Below are 11,955 nucleotides of genomic sequence, written 5' to 3'. Positions count from 1 at the left end.
ACACATGTCTTTCTAACTCAGAAATGTCCAATCTTTCTTCTCTATATTTTTCATTAAATTTCCAACATTAGCAGTTTGTAGCAATGTTGTACATGGCCTTAACAGTGACTTCTTCACTTCACACCATTTTGAGTCTTTGCTTTATTATTATTATTATTATTTTTAGGTGAGGCAAGCCTTGGTTGACCTCACAGATTGCAAGGACCTTGTCAACTTATAATTCCTTATTATTATTTTTTAATTTTTTATGCCTACAACACCTGGTCTTCCTAGGTGGTCTCCCATCCAAGTACTAACCAGGCCCGACCCTGCTTAGCTTCCGAGATCAGACGGAATCAGGCTTGTTCAGGGCACATGGCCGTAGACTAGGTCTTTGCTTTTTTTGTATTTCATAAATATGATGTTACCCAAATGTAGTTTACTTCCTGTTAATAAACTTTATATATTTTTCTTTTAATGTTTCCAATCTTATATCTAAGAGGTAGAAATGTATGACTTGGTAAAATGGTTAAGTAAAATAAAAAAGGTAAGGTAAAATGACTGTAATTAATTATAAAAATGAACACCTCTCAAAGGTTTTACTCATCTCACTTACTAATGAAAGAATAAGGTGTTAAAACAAATTCAAAGATCCTTTGCAGAACCTTGTCTTTTTCTTTCCTTTAAGATATTTTGTGTTAAGAGATGGATAATATTTACCATCATTCTGACTAGAGATTAATGGAAATAATCTGTACACATTCATATGTTAAGTATTAGATACGTCAAATGATTTTCAAACCATTTTTATATGTGCTTTACTTATTTTTATGTTATTGTCTTTTGATACATGCAGTAACTCTAAGGGGGAAGAAAAATTTCATTCAAAATATTATTACTGAATCTAACATGTAATTATTGTCTATGAAGTGTCAAGCACTTTACTAAGTATTCAAGAAAGAGCAATAAGCAAGATGGAACAGTGTCTGCTTTTAAAAAATTCAAGTTTATCTTTACATATTGATTTCAAAACAAATAACATGTCATTCAATTAAAAACCTTTTCAATAGACTATCTATCTATCATCTATCTATCTCTCTAGCTCTAGCTAGCTATCATCTATTGTATCATCTATCAATGCAGAAAAATGAGGTCAGATTCCAAGCATTTAGTACAATTTAAAATTAGATTTCAGCCAAGATCAAAATATCTCAATCACAGAAATATTGTTTTCATGGTGACAAAACTTTAAAAATGCCTTCGGGCATTCCAAGATCCTAACAAAAATATGTCTATTTGAAAGCAGTAGAAAAAAGAAAAAAGTTTTGCCATGAGGAAAGGGTTACATAGCAAATTGAGATCGAATCTGGGTATAGTGGCTGCGATACTGCAAATATGGAGACATAAACCATAGTATTTGGTTAGTAAATGCATTTTTCTTTCTTTCTGGATTAAATAAAAATATTTATTTTGTAATTTGGGAAGCTTATTCTATCTTTTTGACCAGGACATTTTTTTTCCTTTCGGATGCCACGTACAAATATTAACATCTCAAAATCCTCAATGTAGGATCTGTGCACTGTATGCTTGAACCCATTTATTCACACATAAAAAAAAAAAATGTTGCATTTTAAGATCAAACTAAACCAATGTGGATATACTAATTTGAAAGGATTTTCTCTTAGGGCAGAATCCATATACTCTTTCTTTATAAAAATCCATAAATAGTCTTAAATTTAGAGCCAATTTTTTGACACTCACACAAAAAATTGTGACTAATGAATCATATCTCTTGAATGACTTCCAATTTATTCATTTAATCTAATCTAGAGGACACAGTATAAGAATTTTTGATCCAGAATTTTTATATTTAGTGAAATATGTAGAATCAGATCCTTAAAAGAATCAACATCAGGCTCATTGTAAAGAAACTTAATAAATGTCCTTGAGCTGCAATACTATGAGTAATATTTTTATTGCAGCATTACTGAAGCTAGTTCAACTAGTTAATATACTTTTGGAGCTCATTAGTTATAATCACTCACTTCTGGTGGGCATTATAGTAAAGTAGGCCAACAGTTATAGTAGACCTTGATAATAATATGTTATAAATAGAAAGGTATAGGCAATTCTGTTGAACAATCTAAACGAAAATCACCTCTTTTCAGAAAATTAATTGCAAATTTTCAAACTTATGTAGCTCTTCTTTATCAAAGTTTTACGAAATTATAAATAATGTATCTGTGAAAGTCTTACATTTTGATTTGCATATTCCTTTTTTTGGATGCATTCTGTCTGGCATATTAAATTTTTTGTAGAATCATATAAATATGAAAGCCTCCTGTAGTTTTACTCTCTATTCCTACTTCTGGAAATAAAATAATAACATAAGTATAGCATGCAAATGTTATCTTTCTGAGATAACATTTGAACATCAGTCATAATTTGAAATACTGGGGCCATGTTTCTCAAGGAAATACCATTTATAACGTTTCCACCAAAGGAAATATATTACTCATTTAAAATTTAACAAAGCTATATTTGCAAAAAGATTATACAAGAGGCTAAAAGCCAGTCTTTACTATTGGAAGTTGTATTTCTTTAAAAAAAATTCACGTTCACTTTAATACGCATTTTCTACTTTAAATTTGAAGGACATGTTCATCAGTGTAGTATCAGATGTTTAAATAACATTAAGGAATTCTTAAAAAGAGGAGTTATAGTATTTCATCATGGCATTTAAAAAGTATTAGCACAGCTATAAAGTGACATTATTATAATAACCTAAAGAAATTATATATAAAGTACTAAGAAAAAGCCCTAAATTCTCAATAACTTCTATGCTCAATTAACTCCCTAAATCTACCAATGAACCAATGAAATGGCTCTTTGTGGAATTCTCTATAAATATATGAAAAAATAAATTAAATAATATTGTGTTTCCTAAATTAGTAAGACTTAAAAAAATAGTAGATGTGATCCCAAAATTAAGATATGTGTGATAGACAATATACTGTTAACTACAAATTTACTAAAGAAAAAAAATTTCATCATGGAATTACACATCCTCAGGCTAGACAGAGGTTCCTAATTCTTTCCCTAAATGTGTTCTATAAAATGTGATATGAAAAATTGAATGGTCATGAATTATCGCCATTTATTTGCTTCTTGGCTGATAAACAACTTTAAATGCCTAATCATTTTTGAGGAATTGTGTGAGTTCTCTGTATATTCATAAAAGAGAGCCAGCTCCCTTGGAAATTCCCCAACCCTCTAAATTTTCTGGCCTAATTTATAAAAATAGCATGCTGTAACAATATCAAAGGCATTGAAGACATTCAACTTTAGTAGGAATCTAGTGGGGGGAGTGGTAGATGTTTGAATAGGAAGGAAAGTCATGTAATTTTATTAAATATATATGTAGGGATAAAATATATTGTGAAAAGTGAATATCTGTATGATATATATGTGATATTCCCTAGGAAGGATAAAATTGTCATATTTTCAAATTCAATTCTTTATAAAAGAACATTGTTTTTAGAAAATAAACATCTAAAATGTTAATAGAAAGAATGAAATTATTCTAACCACCATCTAATATCCATTCTCTTCATCTTTTTTATAAAGAGAAGTCTAATTTATTTATGTTGGCTTTAGGCCTTTCCATTAGTAATCACTTCTTCAAATTCCTTTACAGTAGGGGAGATAATCGTATGAGGTTCAATTGTTCAAAAAAGGTGAAAGTAGAAGTCTACGAAATTAACCTACTCCTACATTCTGTCTAAATTGCTGACACATGCATATAAGTAGAACTGTTATCATGAGCTTGAAAAGACAAAAGCCCAATCCGAGGTTAATAGAACAGGAAGCTAAAAAGAGATTGTGGAATATTAATGAGTTATTTCTCAGTCATTTTCAGTGTAACACCTATAAATAAATGCAGTGGAATGCCACCCAGGTGGCCCCACCTCAAATAAGAGAGATACTCCTTCCCCCAGCTGCTGGAAGTAATGATACTGACAGCTAAATCTAATTCTGGGACTTACCCTCACCTAAAGTGAGCTGCATGGTCTAAGGCAAACTTCCCAGGACAGCTGGGATCCCATCAGCAGATGATGTGGAGACGTGGTACACGTCTGCCTTACTACGGCTGGAAAGACAATCTAAGTTCCATGCCAGCTCTAATGCTGCCTTAGAATAAAAGAAGACCTTGATATGACTGCATCATAGTACAATTTTTCCTTCTGTCTAATCCTGTTCCCTTCGTACCATCTCCAAGTGTTGATCATGAGAGCATTCTGAAATAACTTTTCTGCATGCAAATCTCCTGCAAATCTCAGAGTTGGAAAACACTTAGGTTTAGAAATATGATTGTGATAGTGAAAGAAAAACATGTATTTAATAATCATCTGCTAACTTTCATCTTTCTAACTAAATGAAACAAGTGCTCACGGTGTAATTTTTTTCTAACTACAGCAAATTCACTATTATGCATAAACATTTTGATTATTTTAGTGTTTTTTAAAGGATTATATGTAACTGCAATTCGTTAAAGATTATAACTCAGGATGTAATATCATGTTTTAAAAATGAATTATATACTGCATAGACTAATAGACAAAAATAATTTTGACAAATTTTGCAAAACATTAGAAGTAAAAAGTGTTATTAATATCGATACTGTGTTATGTTAGAAATATTTTAGTGTAATAAAATAAATCCTGTTCAATCTATTATATATCATGTAAAAATTCTCACAAATTCTCTTTATCCCTGAGATCCGTGTTTGGAATATTGTTTTTGTTTTTTTTTTAATGTACAAAATTAAAGCAATCTCTAAAACTTTTTAAAACATTATACAAATCAAACTACATTTAAATAATTAATGACGGACAAAAGAGGTAGGGAGGTTAAAAAGAGAAACCATCTGAACAGTGTATGGATTTAGCTGAAATTAAAGAGGAATATGAAATAGATTAGGAACATGTACAGTTCTTCTAAAATTTCTTCCAAAGTAAGCAAAACTTCCTTCTAACAGAAAATCATTCTACATTTTATAGACAAACATCTATTCTGGATATTGTTCCAAAATAGGTTTTTGTGACTCAAAGAAAAGTGTTTACATGAAAATAATTAATCCTCAACAATATATTTTTCTTTTAGTGCTATCAGAATGAATACATCACTGGATATGTATTTCTTAAACAAAACAAACCAAAAAACTGACAGAACAGACACACCTCCACTACAAACTCTAATAAAGACATAAAAGTCTTCTGCAAATGTTTCAGTGAAATAAAAATCTAAATTGAAATAACGAGTTAGGAAGAACTATTTCTTTTATCATATTTCCAGACAAAATGATTCGCATTAGTGGCTTCTTTTGTTTTCCCATTCACCTCAAAAGGATAACCGAGCATTTACTGACAAAATGAATGGATGATAAAGCAGATGATCACAGACTTCCTAAGAAAAACATGTTGTTGAGAAAAGAAGAAAAATAATCTCACTTTTCTTACAAAAAGATTATAAAGTCTGGCATTGAGGCAAATGCAGTCTTCATTGCAATCAGTAAGCAATAATGGCCAAGTAAATATTTGTATTGTAATTTATTGTACCGATGGCTATTTATTAAATCACACCAAGGGATAATTTATCTCACAGTCAAAGTTAATTAAAACATCTGTTCACACTCCAAGGTAGGCTATGAATGATTAATTTGCTTGCATGACTCTTGTTTCTATGTACTTTTCTTTTTAATAAAATCAAAGATATTTATTAGGTATGACAGCATCTTAATTATTTCAATAAATTGATCCTTATAATAAAAAAAAATCAAAAGAAGAAAGGGCTAAACATAAGCACTATTGCATAAAGAATAAATAACTTGGCAATTCAGGAAGACTTCCGCATTAGAGATAATCAGGACAGTCTGCTCATCGCATCAGCATCTCTTGCCACAGGACAAAAGCAAAGTACAACCTTCTTTATTTCTCATAAGGGAACCTGGTGGTTTTATTCCAGCAGGAAATGAGTCAATACAAATAAGATTAAAACCTTCTGAAATGTAGTTTGGGAGACATAAATATGGGGCTAAGTCAGGTACAAGGGCATTTTTATTTCAACTACTCGAAATTACTTTAAATTTTTATACAGTTAAATTAGAATTTTCTTTGCAACTGGGTTATATTAGTCTGGAGATTCTTAACATATTCTGAAAATAATGTATTTAGACTTGCATACAGAAAATAACAATAATAATAATATATTTTATCTTAAGAAATAAACTGAAAATAATAAGCTAATTTGCTGATTTATGATTTAAATATGTTAATACAGGTTATATTTGATATGTTTTCTAATCTATTAATGAATCAGGTTTTTTGAATGAATACATATTTTGGAGTAAATCATATAATAAAATAATGTTTATTCTGTGAACTAAAATTTATGCATAACATAATATTAAACAGCAATAACGAGATAAAATTTATTTTAGCAAAGCCCTACATGTAAATTATACTGTGAAATTTGAAATCTTTGCCTATAATAAAGTTCAATATTTTTCAAAATCTGTTTAATCATTTTTTAATTTTCCTAAGCTTAAGATACTTCTCTGAGCATCCCTACTTCATATTTGTTTATTTGATTAAATACTATACTTTAAAATTAATGTGATCATTACTACAAAGTAAAAACTCAGCTACCACATGTAATTAATTTACTTGTTAACTATTTGAACAACTTAAATAATCACTTGGAACTGACAGAACAGGTTGTATCTTGACATTAAATGTTAATGTAAATAAATAATTTCATTATATTTGATACTATTGGTTCAAATTTGCACAGGTATAGGTAATTTTATCGATACGCATGATAACTCTGACATTGGTTTTAATTGATTTTTTTTGTCACAATTACTAAATGTACATTGTTTTAATTTATCCATCTATAGGAGTTTCCTCTATTCTCATTTCTACATACGGTTGTCAGCAGCAGTCTGGGGAAAAAAAATGCTATAATTTTCCATAAGTGCCCAGCCGAATTTGTGAAACTGACTTAAATGAATGCCTTTAAAATGGGAATGAGTACCTTAAGCCTTATGAAATTTGAATTAACATTAGTATAAAAACAGTAATTGGCATATATTTTTCATTTTCTATTTACAGTTTTCCACTGGAGGCCAGATGTAAGATTCTGTCCCTCCGTACAATAAAAAGGAGAACTTTGCTCAATTTATGATCTAATTAGTCCATCTTCATATTTATTACACTGGAGACAGTTTGTCTGACAGTGGAGAGTTATAAGGTAAAATCAGTTTGCAGTAACTGTCACCTCCTGTCCTTTCTCTGCTCCAGGCAACACGAAACTGAGGAAAGAGGAGAAAAGTGTATACTGACCCCTCAGAAGTAAAGAAAACCATCTTAGGTTTCAAAGGAAATCCACAGTGCTTATCTGTATTGAATTATTTTCATTTTATTCTGCAGTGTTTAAACAGAACCTGACTTTTTTTTTGTTCTCTATTTCTGAGCACTTCGATTACTATATAATTTAAATTATCAAGTGATATTCTGAATTAAAAATCTTTATAGATGTAATAACTGACAAAATATAGGGAAATTTCAATAATATAACATGTAAATATTAATCTATGACAGTGATAAGGGAGCATTGCCAGGTTAGGACCTATCTAAGGAAGATTTAGAATGTGCTGGATTGTCATTGCTAAACAGGCAACTTTTACAGCCCATAACAGATGGAAATGTTATTTAAGTATACGTCTGTAGCCCATATATAAAATTAGTTCTAGGACTCAACTTTGTTTTCACTGTGTGGTTTTTAAGATAAAAGATTTTACTGCAATAAGTTTTAATTTATTACATGAGGTATTCTGCCATATTGCATTTTTTTTAAATGGGATATTTCAATTTAATTAAACCAATTATAAGTCTTAACACTAGCATAAAGAACTCTAAGTTCCAGGCAAGGTTGGGAAAAAATAGAGATGTGCAATTCTTTTTCGTAGCATCTTCCTTTCTTGTGGTATCTCACAGCTATAGATTAGGATGCTTAAATCAGTGGTGTAGAGTTATTAATTCTTATGTAATCTAGTGAATCATCTGCTGTGAATTCGGCCATGACTACATCTTATTTTTTAAATAAGCATTTAAATGTACTTGAAAGAGTTAGATGGTGACTACCTGATTCTTAAGATCCATATGCTAAACTTCTATTAAAAAAAAGAATATTTATGTCTTAAAGAAAAATATAAAGTCTGCAACAGCCTGTGGTTGCTTGCAGGAATTAAATAACCAACATTAAGTCTTTTTGAACTTTCTTCACCTATGAAAAATTGTTAGAGGACTATTAAGGTAGATTTTTCAACATTTGACATTGTTCAGATTTTTAATTTTTCCTGCTCATATTTCAGAAGCATAATTAGTGTGTCAACATTAATATTCAAGTATTTCTTGTACCATATATTGTGCGGTTACCAAGTATGAGGCATTCAATAAGTCCCTCTCCATAGTACCTCTGGAATAAAACACTACCTCTGACAGTTTCCAAGTCATTTATTAATATTTTTATTCATGTCTATATACTTGTAAACTCTGAGAATATAATCTATATAGTACTCAGGCATATAAGTCAATTATCATCAAATATGGGGGTTTCGTATTATAGTTATTCTAGCCAATATTAATGGCAGCTTTTAGTAGTAAAGAAAGAATACAATTCCAATTCTAGAAATACTATCATACATATACATGTTTGTGTGTGTGTTCTTTTGATCTTGTTTGTGTGAAAGATCCCAATAGCTAGATAATATACATAGCATGATATAGACAGGAAATGAAGTAAAAATGGTAGAACTTCTTATAAATTTGATATATGTTAAATACAAGTTTATAGCAAAATCTAGCAGTATGTTCTATAATGCCCACTAAGATATATAATTTGAACACACAAATTGCTTTAATTCATAGTTTTGAAAAGTAAGGGGTAGCTGTGGTCTAGAGCAGTTATATTTTTATATACCAATATTTTAGAGAAATGTTATTTTGCATTTAAAGAAAGATGTCTCCCATACTTCAAAGCAATAATCTCAAGTTTTCATGGCTCCATACATGCACCTAAAATAAAGAATTTTTTGCAAGTGTGTTTGTTCACCTCAGCAAAATGATATAGGGCAATAATGAACAGTTGAGAAAGTACAGCACATCATTTAACACAATTCAAAATTTCAGACTAGCTTGAAATGGAAGATGAAAAACCTTTTATTTCTAGAGCATAAACTTGTTTAGGGCTTATGGTCAATAAATACAGATATATATCATTATAGATCCTAACTGCTAAATTTTTATTTAAAACACTTCAAATAAATATATTTTCAAAATGAAATAACCAAACGTATATTGCTAAATATATATAGCTTTAGCTTAAGTAATGATTGTTTGAAATAATAGATATCAAAGTTTAAGATATTGTTTTAAAATTTAATTCAAGAGTAGTTAAGCCAGTAATGCAAACTCTTGATCTTGGCCTACAAATCCCTTTTTGATGTTACTTTAGGCCATAGCACCAACAACATCACTACCACTCTCTGTCTGTATTTCAAACCCTCTGGCTCTAGTCCTATTTTTCCAACAATTAAGTTCATTCTCTCCCTCCCCTTTGCTCTTACTGCTTCCTTCATGAGGCATACTCTACCCCTCATGTCTTCAACTATCTCATTTCATTCGAACTCTCACTCAAATAACCCTGGATCATAGGAGGTTGCAATTATGACTACACAAAATGTTTGCCACTACATTTCTCCTACCCTATTCCATGCTTTATTTTGCTTCATCCAACCTAATATTATTGTTATGAACTGGATTGTGTCCCCTCCGCCCCAATTTTTATGTTGAAGCCCTAACACCCAACATGATTATATTTGGAGATATGATCTTTAAGAAGATTATTAAGGTTAAATGAGGTTGTGAGTATGGGGCCCTAACCCAATAAGAGGAAGAAGAACTAGGAGTGTGTGAGAGGAAAGACTATGTGTGGACATATGAAGAAGGCAGCCATTTGCAAGCCAGGAAGAGAGCTCTCACCAAAAAGCAACCATGCCAGCACCTTGATCCTGGAATTCTAACTTCCAAAACTGAGAAAATAAATTCTTGTTTAAGCTCTATGGTAATATTTTATGGCAGCCCTAGTGGACGAATACAATTATGTTATACCTTTGTTTACATGCATTTTCCTGCCATTAAAACGCAGTATAACCTTCAATAATGCAGTGAATTTTCCTATTTTGTTCACCATTTTATATCCAATGTATGCCACTCATTAATGACAGATGAGTAAATGAATAAATGAAAGAAATAACAAAATTAAAAAAGTTTAGGCAAAACTGAAATAAACTCATAGCTAGAGAACAAACTGACAGTGCCAGATGGGATGGTGGGAGCTGGGTTACAAGGGTGAAGGGCACATTGACAGTTAAAAAATGGTCACAGGGACGTAAAGCACAGCGCAGAGAATATGGTCAATGACATTATAATAACTACGTGTGGTGTCAGATGGATACTGGACTTATCGGGGGAACTGCCGTGTAAGTTATACAAACGTCTAAAAACTATGCTGTACACCTGAAGCAAATATGATATTGAATGTCAACTACAATTTTAAAAAATTTGAAAAACATAAAAAAGAAAAATCATAAATTGAAAAAATGTTTAGGATACCTCTCATAATTCTGGGTTTTTCCAGGCTTCTTCAAGGTACAGTATTTTATTATCCTTTGAATACCTTTTTTCTGATCAATTCTGCTAGGCAGTAGGTGAGTTCTTGCAATTTTAAGCCATATGTATCATGTCCGAGAAAACCGCTTTTATTATTTTGTTGAAAATTTTCTCCTTTCCATTTCCTCTGTTCTCCCTTTCTGTAATACCTATTTAGATGAATGTTAAACCCTCTAAATTAATAATTAGTGTCTCAACTGTTTCTTTCATATTACTCTTCTTTATTTGTTTTTATTCTATATTTGGGAGATTTCCTTGATGTTTTTCCTCTAGCCCTTCTATTAAGAATTGTATTTAAACACTAACATTTTCAATATCTAAAAATTCATTCATAATTTCTTCTTTTCATAATAAGCTTATTTAATTTATGTATCCAATATCTTTTTGAATCTCTTTGAAATTGCTAATTAGAACATCTTTAATTTTTTTTCTTGATTTGGCTCTTCATTATGAAAGTTATTCATCTTTCATTTGGGTTGTTTTGTTTTTAAACTTATGGTTTGATTTTCCTTAAATATCTGATAAGTTCTGCTGTCCATTCATATTTACGAATGAGAACTTAAAATGTTTAGCATACGAAACTATGCGGATTTCTTCAGCAGTTGTGTTGATATATTTATACAGCAGGACTTTGCCTAACTTGGGAGTTTGACAAAGGTTTCTGTGTTTGTAAGCATGGTGTGGTGATTGGCAGGTTTTACTTATGATATAGAGACAGTGCAAAAAGGCTGGCTACCTCAGCTCAAATATTCTTTCTCTATTTCCATGTTTTACAAATATCTATAAATGTTATAGACTGTGGCCTCTTTACTGTCTCTGCTTTGAATGCCAGTCATTCACTTTAACTCTCCATCATCCCCAAATTCATCAAAATATCTGGCCTGATAATGTACTTCCATCCCACTCTCATTTACTAAAATGATTAGACATGGCCATATTTAATAAAATGTGGTGGAGGGTTATGCTCAATCTGCCCTATTAAATCCTATTTCTGAGTATTTAACTTTCCTTCAGGAAAGATCGAATCTTATTTTGATTGCAATATGTACAGATATGTTCCTCTTCTGAAAAAAAAAAAAAAATTGCTGACTCCTAAAGGTGAAATTAATGTACAGACCTATCTTCAAGAAAATGATGCATGATGACTTTCTCTCAGGCTCTGCTTCTCCTAAGAAAAAGAAAC

General features: G+C 30.8%; 1 pseudogene; it reads right to left on the bottom strand.

Moving 5' to 3' along the window:
* Nucleotides 1–248: 248 nt before the first annotated feature.
* On the bottom strand, nucleotides 249–366 carry LOC111737519 (annotated as a pseudogene).
* Between the last annotated feature and the right edge of the window lie 11,589 nt (nucleotides 367–11,955).

This window comes from Pteropus vampyrus, unplaced genomic scaffold, assembly GCF_000151845.1.
Source record: "Pteropus vampyrus isolate Shadow unplaced genomic scaffold, Pvam_2.0 Scaffold27, whole genome shotgun sequence".
Classification (NCBI taxonomy): domain Eukaryota; kingdom Metazoa; phylum Chordata; class Mammalia; order Chiroptera; family Pteropodidae; genus Pteropus; species Pteropus vampyrus.
Note: the sequence above shows the minus strand (reverse complement) of the source record. Positions and strands in the feature narration are given on the sequence as shown.